This window comes from Phyllobates terribilis, unplaced genomic scaffold (assembly GCF_046119375.1).
Source record: "Phyllobates terribilis strain yellow unplaced genomic scaffold, ASM4611937v1 Scaffold_168__1_contigs__length_4147262, whole genome shotgun sequence".
In the NCBI taxonomy this organism is placed as follows: Eukaryota; Metazoa; Chordata; class Amphibia; order Anura; family Dendrobatidae; genus Phyllobates; species Phyllobates terribilis.
The window spans coordinates 964,447-977,798 of record NW_027362928.1 but is presented as its reverse complement, the minus strand read 5'-3'; the positions used below and the strand labels follow the sequence as shown (position 1 = coordinate 977,798).

The window sequence follows — 13,352 nt, the reverse complement described above, 5'->3', positions numbered from 1 at the left end:
TGCTGTTGATAACAAGGGCATTTGCTAAATAGATGGTGTGTGTGCAACAATATACTGAAAGGTCAATTATATTGTGCAGCTTATCTCACCACCTGTAGTTATTTAGGTGAAAGCTCCAAAATGCTTGCCTAATATGTCTGTTTATCCAAAAGGAAGTAAAAAGGGAGAGCTAGAAAGATAGCATTGCATCACATTACATGGCAATGCAATGCACAGTTGCTGAAGTTGAACCAAAATGAGCTTGTAATCTGGCTTCTGCAACTTTGAACATGAAAAATCCAATGAGGAGAAGAAAAGCAAAGCCAAAGAGTCCATCCCAAAATCCGACAAACAAGCAAAATGAACAAAAAACATTGAATTCAATTCTTTCTGATTTTAGAAACTGCATTAAAGAAGGGGTGCACCGGTCCTGGAGATACTGCAATACCAGGTCAATGCGTGGAGTGGACAGAGCAAGCTCTTTTTCCATCTCCCTGTTCTAAAAATCCATTTAATATATGGTCCCCAGATAGGGGACGTATCAGATATTAAACTGATAAGAACAGATTTCTTTTTTTTTTTTTTTTTTACACTCAGATTACAAAGTCTTGGAATCAACAAAAAGATAAGAAGACTCAAATCCATCATCGTGCATTCTACCAATTTTAATACTTCTCCAAATCTTTTATTTTCCTTTTTCTTTTATATATATATATTTATTTATTTTTTCCCTCTTTTTTTTTTTTTTTTAAAAATTATATAGTTTTGGCTATTTTTTTTTGTTTGTTTTTGTTCTTCTTTTTTTGTTTTTCCACAGGTTTTCAAAAAATCAAATCTTACAAGGTAAGTTCATTCCATTTACATTGTTTCCATTTCTCATTTGCTTTCACCTTGCCAAGCGTCATTTTGTCCCTCCAGAAATACATGTACAAATAACTTAGACATAATTTAATACACTGGTCGACTGTTACTTCCTTATGTTTAAACACTAAAATGTTCCTTGCTTTCCACAATGCCGCCTTCACACATGCAATAATAATCCATACAATTTTAAAATCCTCCTCTCTTATCCCCATCCCATAAAATACTCTGTAAAAATCCAAAAAATTAACAGTACTCACAGCTCTCACTATATTGCACACTTTCCTCCATATTGTCTGTGCAAAATTACAATTCCAGAAGATGTGCATGGGTGTTTCACTATTCCCACACCTGGATCTTGGGCACACTTCAGATCTTACCAACCCACGCCTGTGTTGGAACTCACGGGTTGGCAGGCAGTCTTTTACTATACACCAGAGTAAATCCCTGTGTTCATTAGATAACACACTATAATTTACATTCATCCAGATTCTTTCCACAATTTTGAATGAAAAATGTTCCACAGGACTGATACCTATTCTCTCTTCCAGGATTTTTAGGATTTTTTTATGGCATTTAAGAACATTTATTTCGACCATCTTAAGTTTAAAATCTCTTAAAATTTTTTCTAAAACAATATAATTTCCTGGAGGTAAAAACCTATAAGGCCTATTTAGAGACATCTCCAACCATTTATAATTTCTAATATAGAAACCTAAATTATATATAGAAAACAACTTTAGCTTAGAGCCTGGTCCTAATAAAGTGCATACACAGTTCGCTACATACTTTGCATATAAAAAGGACCTAATATCCGGAAAACCTTTCCCACCTTTTTTCTTTGATTTATATATCTCCTCTCTCTTTACTCTTTCCATCTTGGATCTCCATAAAAAATTAAAACATACCTTAATAACTCTCTTCATGATATTATTTTGGGGGATAAAAACTGTTGAGACATATAAAAACATTGGGAGTAAAACCTGTCTAATAATTAAAATTTTTCCTTCCAGGGTAAGATCTCTCAACTGCCAGAAAGTAATCTTTTTCTTAACTCTTTCCAGCAGAGACTCCCAATTTCTTACATTACCACTTGACTCTGAGAAATAAATACCTAAAATTTTTACTTCATTCATTCTTGTTAATTTACACTCAGAATCTACAATAAAATCACCAACAGTTAAAATACCAGATTTTTCCATGTTAATTTTAAAACCCGATGCGCCCCCAAACCAATCCACTGTTCTTATGGCTCTGTTCATGCTTCTAGTGTCTTTAACTAAAACCGTCACATCATCCATATATGCCACCACTTTAACTTGTTCATTGCAACTCCCGGGAATAAAAAAACCATTGATTACCTTATCTCTCCTAAAAGCTGCTAAAAGTGGTTCAATTGCACAAATAAAAAGAATAGGGGATAAGGGACACCCCTGTTTAACGCCACAGTTTATTTTTACATTATCAGATAAAAAACCATTAATAGATATTTTGCTAAAACATGATTTGTAAAGAGATTTAATACGTTTGCTAAAAACATCCGGGCATCCCATTTTCTCTAAAACTGCAAATAAAAAATCATGGGCAACTCTATCGTACGCTTTTTCAAAATCCAAAGTAATTAGAGCAAGCTTTTGTTTTCTGTCTAAAACATCCCATAAAACATCCCTGATTAAAATCAATGAGTCGCTGATTCTCCGATTTGGCACTGCACACGTCTGATCCACTTCTATTACTGAGCCGATTACCTTTTTTAATCTATTTGCTAGTAACTTTGCATATACCTTACAGTCCGTATTTAAAAGGGTTATTGGTCTCCAATTTTTAATCAGTTCTTTATTTCCTTTCTTAAATAATAAAACAATAAGACCCTCCCACCACGACTCTGGGACACTAAAAGATGCTTCTGCTTCTAAAATTACTTCATAAAAATCCTCACCCATGATCTCCCATAAACACTTGTAAAATTCAACAGGTAGTCCATCTGCTCCCGGCGTTTTGTTATTTTGTAGCGTATTAATTGTATTAAAAACTTCCTCTTTAGTAAAATTCCCTATTAAAAAAGATTTATCTTCCGCATTAAAATTTTTTTCCAGTCCTTCTAAAAAATGTTTTTTTAGAGACACATCCGTGTTTTTAACAGAAAATAAATCATCATAAAATTCTTTTGCTTTCATCTTCTTCCCCTCCAAACTTGTTTCTCCTTCCAAAACCTTCATATAATCCTTCTTGTCACATATTTTTTTAAAAAAGAATTTTGTGCATTTTTCATCCTCGTCTAAAACTTTTACTCGGGAATTAAAAATAATTTCTTTACCTTTTTCTTTCAGGCAGTTTTGGATCTTTTCTTTTGTTGTTCGGATCGCCTCCTGCAGATCACATCCGTTATTTTCGAGGTGAAAAAAACATTGCAGTTTAGCATTAAGATCATTATAAAAAATACGTTTTGCAGCAGCTTTCTTCTTTCCTTCTTTAATAAAAAATATTTTTACCTCCTTCTTGACAAAATCCCACCAATTAAAAATAGATTTAAAAAACGTTTTTTTTAGCTTCAGTTTTTCATACAGCTTTTTAAAACCTTCCATAACCACCTCGTCTTGTAGTAGGGATACATTAAATTTCCAGTGTGACGGTCTTTTATCCACATCTGATTCTATTTTAAAACTACATTCTATTATTTTATGATCTGAAAAAGGTGTTGAATGCGTTTTAAAACCTGAGCATGTTAGGGCTTGAGATATAAAAATATAATCTATTCTGGATGAAACACCTCTCCCCACCCAAGTGACTTCATGCTCCTTTTTTTGTCCATCTAATGCCCATGTATCTTTAAGATTAAAAGCTGCTAAAATATTTCTAAGACATGAAGCTGACCCATCTTTTACATTTTTTAAATGACAATTAAAATCCCCACCTAAAACTAATGGATCTACTCCAGGTAAAAACAGCTGCAACAGTTCAAACAAATGTAATCTCAAGGCTTTTTCTGCATTTGCATACACATTAAAACACCTCACTTTCTTCCCATTTTTCTGCACATCAATTCTTAAAATCCTCCCAGGGTATATCTCTTCATAATTTACAATCTCCCAATCTTTAGAGCATAAAAACCCCACACCATCACTTTTTGACTCGTTCCCACCAGAAAAGCATAAGTTACCCTTCCATATACCCTGTAAATATTCATAGCTTATTTTTTTTGTCAAATTACATTCTTGTAGAAAGATAAAATCAATATTTTCATTATTTAAAAAATCATATAAAGCAGTTCTCTTATATAGGTCGTTAAACCCCTGAACATTCAGGGACATTGAGCGGATCATCTTCTAACATTTAGTGCAGGGCTCTTCCCTCCGCCCTCATTCTCTACTGCCGGAGAAGATGGGTCTACCTCCAGATCTGATACATCCGAAGATGACACACTCCCCAGCAGACTTGTTGCTTCTAATGCCTTTACTTTCCCACCACATGGTATTCCTTCATTATCACTTCTATCCACACTTCTTTTTAGAGATTTTTCTGTGCAGTCCATTTGTACCTGCGCGCAAGGTAAGCTCTGCGACAGGGAATTAGTAGGAGTGGACTCCACTACTTCTGGAATATCACTTTCCCCTCCACAACTACTCCCTTTACTTAGTGGAGAAATTTCTTGCAACATTTGACTCTTCTCTTCTCTCTTCTGATCTTCTTTCTTCTGTTCTTCTATCTTCTTCTTTTCATTCTTATCTTCTTTCTTCTTATCTTCTTTCTTCTGCTCTTCTCTCTTTTTCCTTTCCATCTGTTTCTTTATCTCCATGGCCCTTTTTTCTATGTCCTCTATCCTCTTCTGTTTTTCCTCTTCCTTCTTTCTCTTCCTTTCTTCCAACTTCCTTTCCTCTTCTTCTTGTGATTTTTTAACCCGTTCCTCCTTCTTCTTCTCCTTCATTGCCCGTCCCTCCTCTTCCTCTTTTCTCTTTCTTTCTGTCTCCTCCTTCTCACTCCTTTCTTTCTCCTCTTCCCCTTTTTCCTCTTCAGCAGCAATGCCTGCTTCCACATCGTCTTTAGCTTCTTGTTGCTGTTCTTCAGGCGATGTGTCCATCTCCTCTACATCCTTTTTCTTATTTTTAGGGCACTCATCCATCTGGTGAGGAGTACCCATGCAACTAAAACACTTGTTACATTCTGCATCCAGATGTCCATATTTTTTACACACACGGCAGTAGTGTGGCATCCCTGGGAAGAATAAATAACCGCGGCTATGGTTGATATAAACCTGCGGCGGAGGTCTGGACACGCCCCCCTCCTCATTCGGGTTCTTCCTAAATGATACCACATACACACGTTTCCCGTTCCACACTCCAAACTGTGTTTCCCCGCGTCTCTTAGGGATGATTTTGTCACAATACATTGATAGGTAACTTTCAACCTCAGAGTCTGTAATAAATGGACTAAACAAATGAATCGTCAGTACTTTCATTGAAAACTGAAAAGAGGGGATTACTTTCACCCCCTCCAGCTCTACCTTCTCTTTATTTACTTCATAAAGAGCGTAGGCACTTTCACACTGCGAGGCTTTATTAAGCGTAACATCATAAAGTCCTCGAGAAAAAAAAGATTGAAAGCAAAAAAGATGCTCCTTGTCGATCTTCAAGAGCTTACAAATAACATTGAAAATAAATTGAGAATCTTTCACCTGCCGGTGGTCAGGAGCAACCACGAACCTGATGGTGTCCTTCAGCGGATGCTCCTCCGAGAAATAATCATTCGGGTTGCTTGCTTGATTCTCCTTCCTTCCTCCAGGGTTTCTCCTTGTCTCCATGATTTTCCTCTTCTTTTCCAGATACCAAGGAAAATATCACACACGGATCGCAGCCTCCACGAAGTTCGTCCTCCCTCCAACACACCGTCCTCCGTAAAGAAAAGGCACTGCAGCTTTAGCACCGATTCCCAAAAGCAGCACTGGATATCTCCAAAGGCCAAGAATCGGTTCTGCCACCACAGTAACCTTCAGCCCAATGTCACAACCCACTACAGATCGTGCCAAAAGGCCGAGAAGCGATAACCAGAATTGGTTTCAAACTACGGAGCCACCCAAGGATCCTGAAAAGTCCATTTGTGGAGATGAGCTCCTGGACTCCCGTTAAGAAGACATGTTGTCAACCTCTAGATCCCTTACATGCCTGCACTTTTCGGCTTGCTGCTGCTGCAATCCACGCGTTTTAGATCTGCATAACTCCACCTCTTTAAACACAGCACCTTCACCCCCTGCTGTTCCCACCCGCCTCAACACCGTTGGAAGGGAGGAGAACCAATTAAGGCGGGGGGTGGGGTGGAACGAGCAGCTGTCTACCCTTAGCAGGAGGGCTCCTGATTACATACCTCTCCTGCTGCTGCTGCTGCTGGCTGTCCAGCAGCAGACTGAAGGTGGCTGCTGCTGTGCACAGGTATATAAAGGCTCAGAGCCTATTATGACACGCGCAGCCAGCGTTCCATTGCCACATTCCATCTACTGCAGGCAGGATACCTGGCTGGCTGAATGTCGCTGAGAAGCTCACAGAGACCGCCATAAGCAACAGTTTAACAGAATGCCACAGACTAATCAACCAAACTTTTTGGGTTGGGTTCTCTTTTATAGTCTGCAGGCATTAAATGAAAGAAGTCAGTGTTCCAGCAGAAGGAGACAACGTTTCAGAAAAGGCATTGTAGCAAACCAAAAAAGAAATTTTAAGCGCAGCAGAGTAACCAGCGCACATACCTGTTAGCTCAGGTGAGTTTAAAAGGCTGCTGTTGATAACAAGGGCATTTGCTAAATAGATGGTGTGTGTGCAACAATATACTGAAAGTTCAATTATATTGTGCAGCTTATCTCACCACCTGTAGTTATTTAGGTGAAAGCTCCAAAATGCTTGCCTAATATGTCTGTTTATCCAAAAGGAAGTAAAAAGGGAGAGCTAGAAAGATAGCATTGCATCACATTACATGGCAATGCAATGCACAGTTGCTGAAGTTGAACCAAAATGAGCTTGTAATCTGGCTTCTGCAACTTTGAACATGAAAAATCCAATGAGGAGAAGAAAAGCAAAGCCAAAGAGTCCATCCCAAAATCCGACAAACAAGCAAAATGAACAAAAAACATTGAATTCAATTCTTTCTGATTTTAGAAACTGCATTAAAGAAGGGGTGCACCGGTCCTGGAGATACTGCAATACCAGGTCAATGCGTGGAGTGGACAGAGCAAGCTCTTTTTCCATCTCCCTGTTCTAAAAATCCATTTAATATATGGTCCCCAGATAGGGGACGTATCAGATATTAAACTGATAAGAACAGATTTTTTTTTTTTTTTTATCGAAAGCCCGAATTCGTGTACAAAACCCGAGTGCGCTTAAAAATGTGACAAGTGCCACAAAAAAAAGTGCACTAGGATGCTGGTCTTCTTGAAACCCTCTCCAAAAGGAGAAGGGTCCCCCAAACCATTCCCCGTCCCTCCGAGCCAGAAGGCCACAGCGAGGAACAGGGACAAATAGCCACCTCCAGCCGGAGCCAGAGGCGACCCAATCTTACCCCCAATACCTGCCCGAGTTCTCACCCGAGCAAGGCACTGGGAGCCAAAGACTGTGCTCCCCTCCCGGAAGAGGGGAGCCAACAACGCTCTCCTCCCGAAAGAGGAGAGCCAGTGGGGTTCAGGGGGGAGCGGAACCTGATGGCCACACACTCCCCCCCTAGACCTGCCAAGAGAGGAACCCGTAAGGGAACCGCATCCCGACAAAATCCTAGTAAGGACGTGGACACACGTGAAAAAGTGGACACACAGTGACAAAAAAAAATTAAATAAATAGTGAAGGTTTCACAGTATAATACTGCCCGGACCTTCGACCGGGAATTGAAAAATTCCCCATCCTAAGGCCAGAAGGCCCGGAATAAGGGTGTGTGTGAAGAAAGAAATATTGAAGTGCTAGTGCAAATGTGCCATAAACTCAAGTGGGGTTCCCAATCCCAGTGAGTTAAGGCACCCCAGGGTCACCACTCCTGGGGCACTTCACACTTTGGGCTTTCGATCTTCCCCGGCCCAATGGCGTCGATCCTGGGGGGCCATGCTTTCCACCAGATGACTATATTAGCCACCTGGCGTACTAACAAGCGCCTAAACCCCAGTGTGCATAATGTATCAATCTACTAGGGCGGCCAACATCCAAAACCGCCTTTTCGAAAGATACTACACTTGATCTTAGCCAAAAGGCCGAGAAGCGATAACCAGAATTGGTTTCAAACTACGGAGCCACCCAAGGATCCTGAAAAGTCCATTTGTGGAGATGAGCTCCTGGACTCCCGTTAAGAAGACATGTTGTCAACCTCTAGATCCCTTACATGGCTGCACTTTTCGGCTTGCTGCTGCTGCAATCCACGCGTTTTAGATCTGCATAACTCCACCTCTTTAAACACAGCACCTTCACCCCCTGCTGTTCCCACCCGCCTCAACACCATTGTAAGGGAGGAGAACCAATTAAGGCGGGGGGTGGGGTGGAACGAGCAGCTGTCTACCCTTAGCAGGAGGGCTCCTGATTACATACCTCTCCTGCTGCTGCTGCTGCTGGCTGTCCAGCAGCAGACTGAAGGTGGCTGCTGCTGTGCACAGGTATATAAAGGCTCAGAGCCTATTATGACACGCGCAGCCAGCGTTCCATTGCCACATTCCATCTACTGCAGGCAGGATACCTGGCTGGCTGAATGTCGCTGAGAAGCTCACAGAGACCGCCATAAGCAACAGTTTAACAGAATGCCACAGACTAATCAACCAAACTTTTTGGGTTGGGTTCTCTTTTATAGTCTGCAGGCATTAAATGAAAGAAGTCAGTGTTCCAGTAGAGGGAGACAACGTTTCAGAAAAGGCATTGTAGCAAACCAAAAAAGAAATTTTAAGCGCAGCAGAGTAACCAGCGCACATACCTGTTAGCTCAGGTGAGTTTAAAAGGCTGCTGTTGATAACAAGGGCATTTGCTAAATAGATGGTGTGTGTGCAACAATATACTGAAAGGTCAATTATATTGTGCAGCTTATCTCACCACCTGTAGTTATTTAGGTGAAAGCTCCAAAATGCTTGCCTAATATGTCTGTTTATCCAAAAGGAAGTGTGATGAACCTGTAGCCGCCATCTTGGTAATGATAAATCATATCCAGGGATGGCCACACTTCAGCAGCCCCCACCCTTGGGACCTTCTGTTAAAACGTCAACTAGATAGTTTCCCCCCATCCAGGCTCCTGTAAGATAAGAAGCCTACTTAACACTTGAATGCTAGGAGCTTCAAAGACTTCGAGAGGAAACACAGCCAGCAGGGGGGGGTGCTTCGTCTATCTGTACCTGACCATTTGTCCCATAGGACTAGTTTCTTTGTCTGTCACAAGCATGGAGGCATAAGATATAGAAACATGAAAAGTACACGCATGTTGCATGGGATGGGCCAATAAAAAAATATCACGGCGTCCCGGAGCCATTGCGCACACAAGCCTCCGCGGTAGACGTTTGTACGTGCTCTGGAAGCCAAGATATAGCGCTGAGCCATTCCTGAGGACCGTATGGTATCATAATTGATATCAAAAGGTCGGTTACGGCGGCCCGAATCCATGGGAACCCCTGGGGGTATCATGAGACCATCCCAGAAGAAGTTATTGGGTTCCATAGAATTTGGGCTTCTGATCGAAGTTAGACCTGAGGGTGGAGACTGAGCCAGCTGACCTCACCAGCAGTGGGCGGGACGGGGCAGGTAAGATAGCAGGACAGACAAGAGACAAGTCAGTCTTGACCCAAGAGTGGTGTGCTGAACATCTGAGCACCAGCTGAGGCCACCAAGGGGAGGAGCAGTTTGACCATGCGGTGGTAGGCCTCAGCCTGTAACAAAGAACCGTGCCTGCGACCGCAGAATCCTCTCCCTGCGTCACAAGAAAATCAAGAAACCGGTAACTGATATGCTGTGGTGATTCTGTGTGTTGTATTCCATTGTTGTATAGTTTAGCCTGACCTTATACCTGTGTATATTTAGTTGTATATCGTGTATCTAGTGTATTATTATAATCAATTACCTCAAGTAATTGTGGGCCCGCCTTTTATTCTGCATAACGAACGCACGTCCGTGTGAGCTCGGCTCAAGCCAAAAACGCTACCCAGGGTTGGTTCCTGACCCGATATAGGCCCATTCACGGACTGGGCGTATATCTAAAATAGGGACTGGTGGCAGCATACCAACTGGGGATTGGGGACGGCTGGTAGTGACGGTCGGAGGTTCAGATATATATATTCCTGGCGCGGCCAAGGAAGATATATATACCGCCCTCACTACAGAGGGCCCCGATACCCAGTAGGTTACAGGACAGTCTCTCTGGCGACCGCTTATCCTAGGTGCAGTTCCTTGACTGACCTGAGGCTAAGAGGGCGCTAGCGAGTTGTGCTGTGTAGTGACGTTGAAGGGATAACACACTACCGTGTTCCCTGCGCTGGTTGCAGCTACCTGGCACTACTTTCTCTAGGTGCAGTACCTTGACTGACCTGAGAGGTAAGGGGGCGCCAGAGAGCTGCACCCACCGGCCGGCTTTCATCACATTGGTGGCAGAGCGGTGGGATTGCAGAATAATAGTGTTGTGGGACCCCTACTCCCAGGCACTAAAGACTGCCAGTGGTAACTTCCACTGCTGGAGTCTTAAGGTCAGCCCAACGTTAGACGGTCAGGCTAAAAGTATAACAAGGTGTGTGCAAACTCAGGGTTGCAGCGGTGTCGGTTACCAAGATGGCAGACGGCACCAGGAGCAAGACCCTGCAAGAGGCTAATGCTACGGTCCGTGTGGCAGGAGGGGAGGACATTGTTACTCATGGCGAGGAGGAGTCCAGCCCGGGCACCTCAGGGAGCCAGTCCCCAGTATACGGTCCCGCAGTGGGCTGCCCACCACCTACCCAGCCCAGCCTGTCCAGATCACAAGCCCTTTTACAAGCGGCTATGGCAAGTCTCCAGTCTCATGGCGATGCCGTCTACAAAACCCTCCTGGCAGCATCAGAGAAGGCAGCGGAGGAGGAGCGTGCAGAGCGGGCTGCGGAGCGGGCTGTGGAGCGGGCTGCGGAGCGTGAAGCTGCAGAGCGCCGGGAGGCTGCGGAGCGTGAAGCTGCAGAGCGCCGGGAGGTTGCGGAGCGTGCAGAGCGAGCTGCGGAGCGCCAGCACCAACTGGACCTGGCCCAGCGGGGGCTTCCGCTAGAGCAACCAACCCATCAGGAGACCAAGTCGTCCAAAGTCCGAGCTGAGGACTTCCCTCTACTGGAGAAGGATGGGGACCTGGACTCCTTTCTGGTGGCATTTGAACGGACCTGTCTTCAGCACCATCTGGCCCGGGATCAGTGGGCCAGATACCTGACCCCCCGTTTGAGGGGTAAGTCCCTGGATGCCTTGGGGGACTTACCTGCCGGGGAGGTACAGAACTACGACTGCATCAAGCGGGCCCTGATCCGGCAGTACAACCTCACTCCCGAGTCGTACCGCCAGAAGTTCCGGAGCCTGCTGCGTGGCCCCAAGGACACCTGGACCGATCATATGCGGGCGCTGTTGAGAGCCGCAGAGCACTGGACCTCGGGTCTAGCGCTTACTACCCGCCAGGAGGTCCAGGAACTGTTCGTCACGGAGCAGTTCTTGTGGAACTGCCCAGAGGACCTCCGACAGTTCCTCCGTGACCGAAAACCAACAGGGGCTTCTGCTACAGCCGCCCTGGCAGACGAGTATGCCAATAACAGGGCGCCTGAGCTGAAGAAGTCTGCCAGCAGCACCTGGAGAGGGGGTAAGCCCAGTCATGCCCCTGTTTCCCCGGCCCCTAGAACACAAGGGGTGTATCCCCCTGTTGCCCTCTCCAGGCAAGGACCAGACGTAAGACGTTGTCATCTATGCAACAAACCAGGACACTTTAGGGCTGAGTGTCCCCAGCGCCAAAAGACCCCATCCCAGTCCCAGAGAGCGCCCAATGTTTTGTGTGTGGGAGGGGGTGGTGGTAGGTCCCTGGACAACATCCAACCCGTCACCATAGGCCGTTCTGCGGTCATGGGACTGCGGGACACGGGCGCTGAACGAACACTGGTACGGCCTGAGGTGGTGTCCCCCCAGGACTTGGTACCAGGAAAGACTCTTTCCGTCTCCGGGGTTGGAGGCGTGGAGCCGGCACTTCCCGTTGCCATGGTGTATTTGGACTGGGGTGCCGGAAGGGGGATGCGGGAGGTGGGAGTAACGCCAAATATTCCCGCAAATGTTTTATTAGGGACCGACTTGGGGCGTCTAGTATCGCAGTATGTACCCTCTGAACCCCCAAGTTCGGCCCCCCAAGAGTGTATTGATTTGTCTGCTGCTAATGCCAACCATGTTGTATGTAGTGTGTGTCCTGCTGAGGAGGAGGGAGTGAAACCTGAGGGTAACACCTGCACAGACACAACACAAACAGGGTTAGTGAAAGCAGGTGGGGAGTGTGGGGATGCCCGCAGAGGTGCTCAGCCGGCGTGCCGTGACCTCTTGTCCTCCGGTGAGGGAGGGGGCGGGCAGGATTCTGTAGAGGGAAGCTCAGGGATGGAGAGGGGGGCAGCTACCGGCAGTGTAGGGCTCCCAGGGGTATCCAGGCTGCTGAGTATAGGCCCACTGCAGGGGGAGGAACAGGCCATGGGAGGTGGGGGTGTCCCAAGAGAGGAGCCGCCAGGTAAGACCCCAGGGCAGGAGTTCCCCACATCCGAGATGTCCAAAGGCCTAGGAAGCCTGCCTGATCGGGCGGCTTGGTCAGAAACAGAGGGGAAGCAGGCACTACCCACGGTCACAGCGGTCATAGCCGCTGTCACCAGGAGTGGGAGCGCCGGAGCCCAAGGAGCCTTGCAGAGGTCCGACGGCTTCCCCACTTCTGACCAAGTGTCTGCCGGGTCAGACAGCGGCCAGGTGACATGCCCGGAGGGGCTGACAGAGGATGTGGCAGTTTCGTCGATTCTGGCCACATCAAGTCAGGAATTTCAGGCTGCGTTGGAAGCAGACGACAGCCTGAAAGCTCTCAAGGAACAGGCGGCACAGCCTCCCATGGAGTCAGACTGCGAGCGTGTGGTCTGGGACCAGGGACGGCTGTACCGGGTAACGGTCCAGCAGGGTTCACCGGAGGCGTGGCCCAGGGACCGACAGTTAGTGGTACCCTATCCGTTCAGGGCGGAATTGTTGCGGATCGCACACGAGATTCCGATGGCCGGACACCTAGGGATCGCTAAAACCAAGGCCAGGATAGCTCAGCATTTCTACTGGCCTGGGATGGGAGCCGCGGTGGGTGCCTACTGCCGTTCGTGTGACACCTGTCAGAGGGTGGGGAAGGCGGGGCCGCGCCCCAAAGCCCCACTGGTAACTCTGCCAATCATCGAAGAGCCTTTCTCGAGGGTCGCTGTGGATCTTATTGGACCTCTGTCCACTCCCAGCCACTCCGGGAAATGCTTCATACTCACGGTAGTGGACTATGCCACCCGGTACCCGGAAGCGGTAGCTTTGTCGTCC

The 13,352-nt window shown here is 45.8% G+C and overlaps 1 non-coding gene and 2 pseudogenes across 1 annotated transcript; all 3 read right to left on the bottom strand.

The window, feature by feature from the left end:
• Positions 1–393: 393 nt before the first annotated feature.
• On the bottom strand, positions 394–608 carry LOC141208160 (U2 spliceosomal RNA; annotated as a pseudogene).
• Positions 609–6,994: 6,386 nt separating this feature from the next.
• LOC141208178 (U2 spliceosomal RNA) lies at positions 6,995–7,177 on the bottom strand. The gene has a single exon (XR_012278436.1). It is a non-coding gene; the product is annotated as a U2 spliceosomal RNA (small nuclear RNA).
• A 799-nt stretch (positions 7,178–7,976) lies between these two features.
• Positions 7,977–8,068, bottom strand: LOC141208214 (U2 spliceosomal RNA; annotated as a pseudogene).
• Between the last annotated feature and the right edge of the window lie 5,284 nt (positions 8,069–13,352).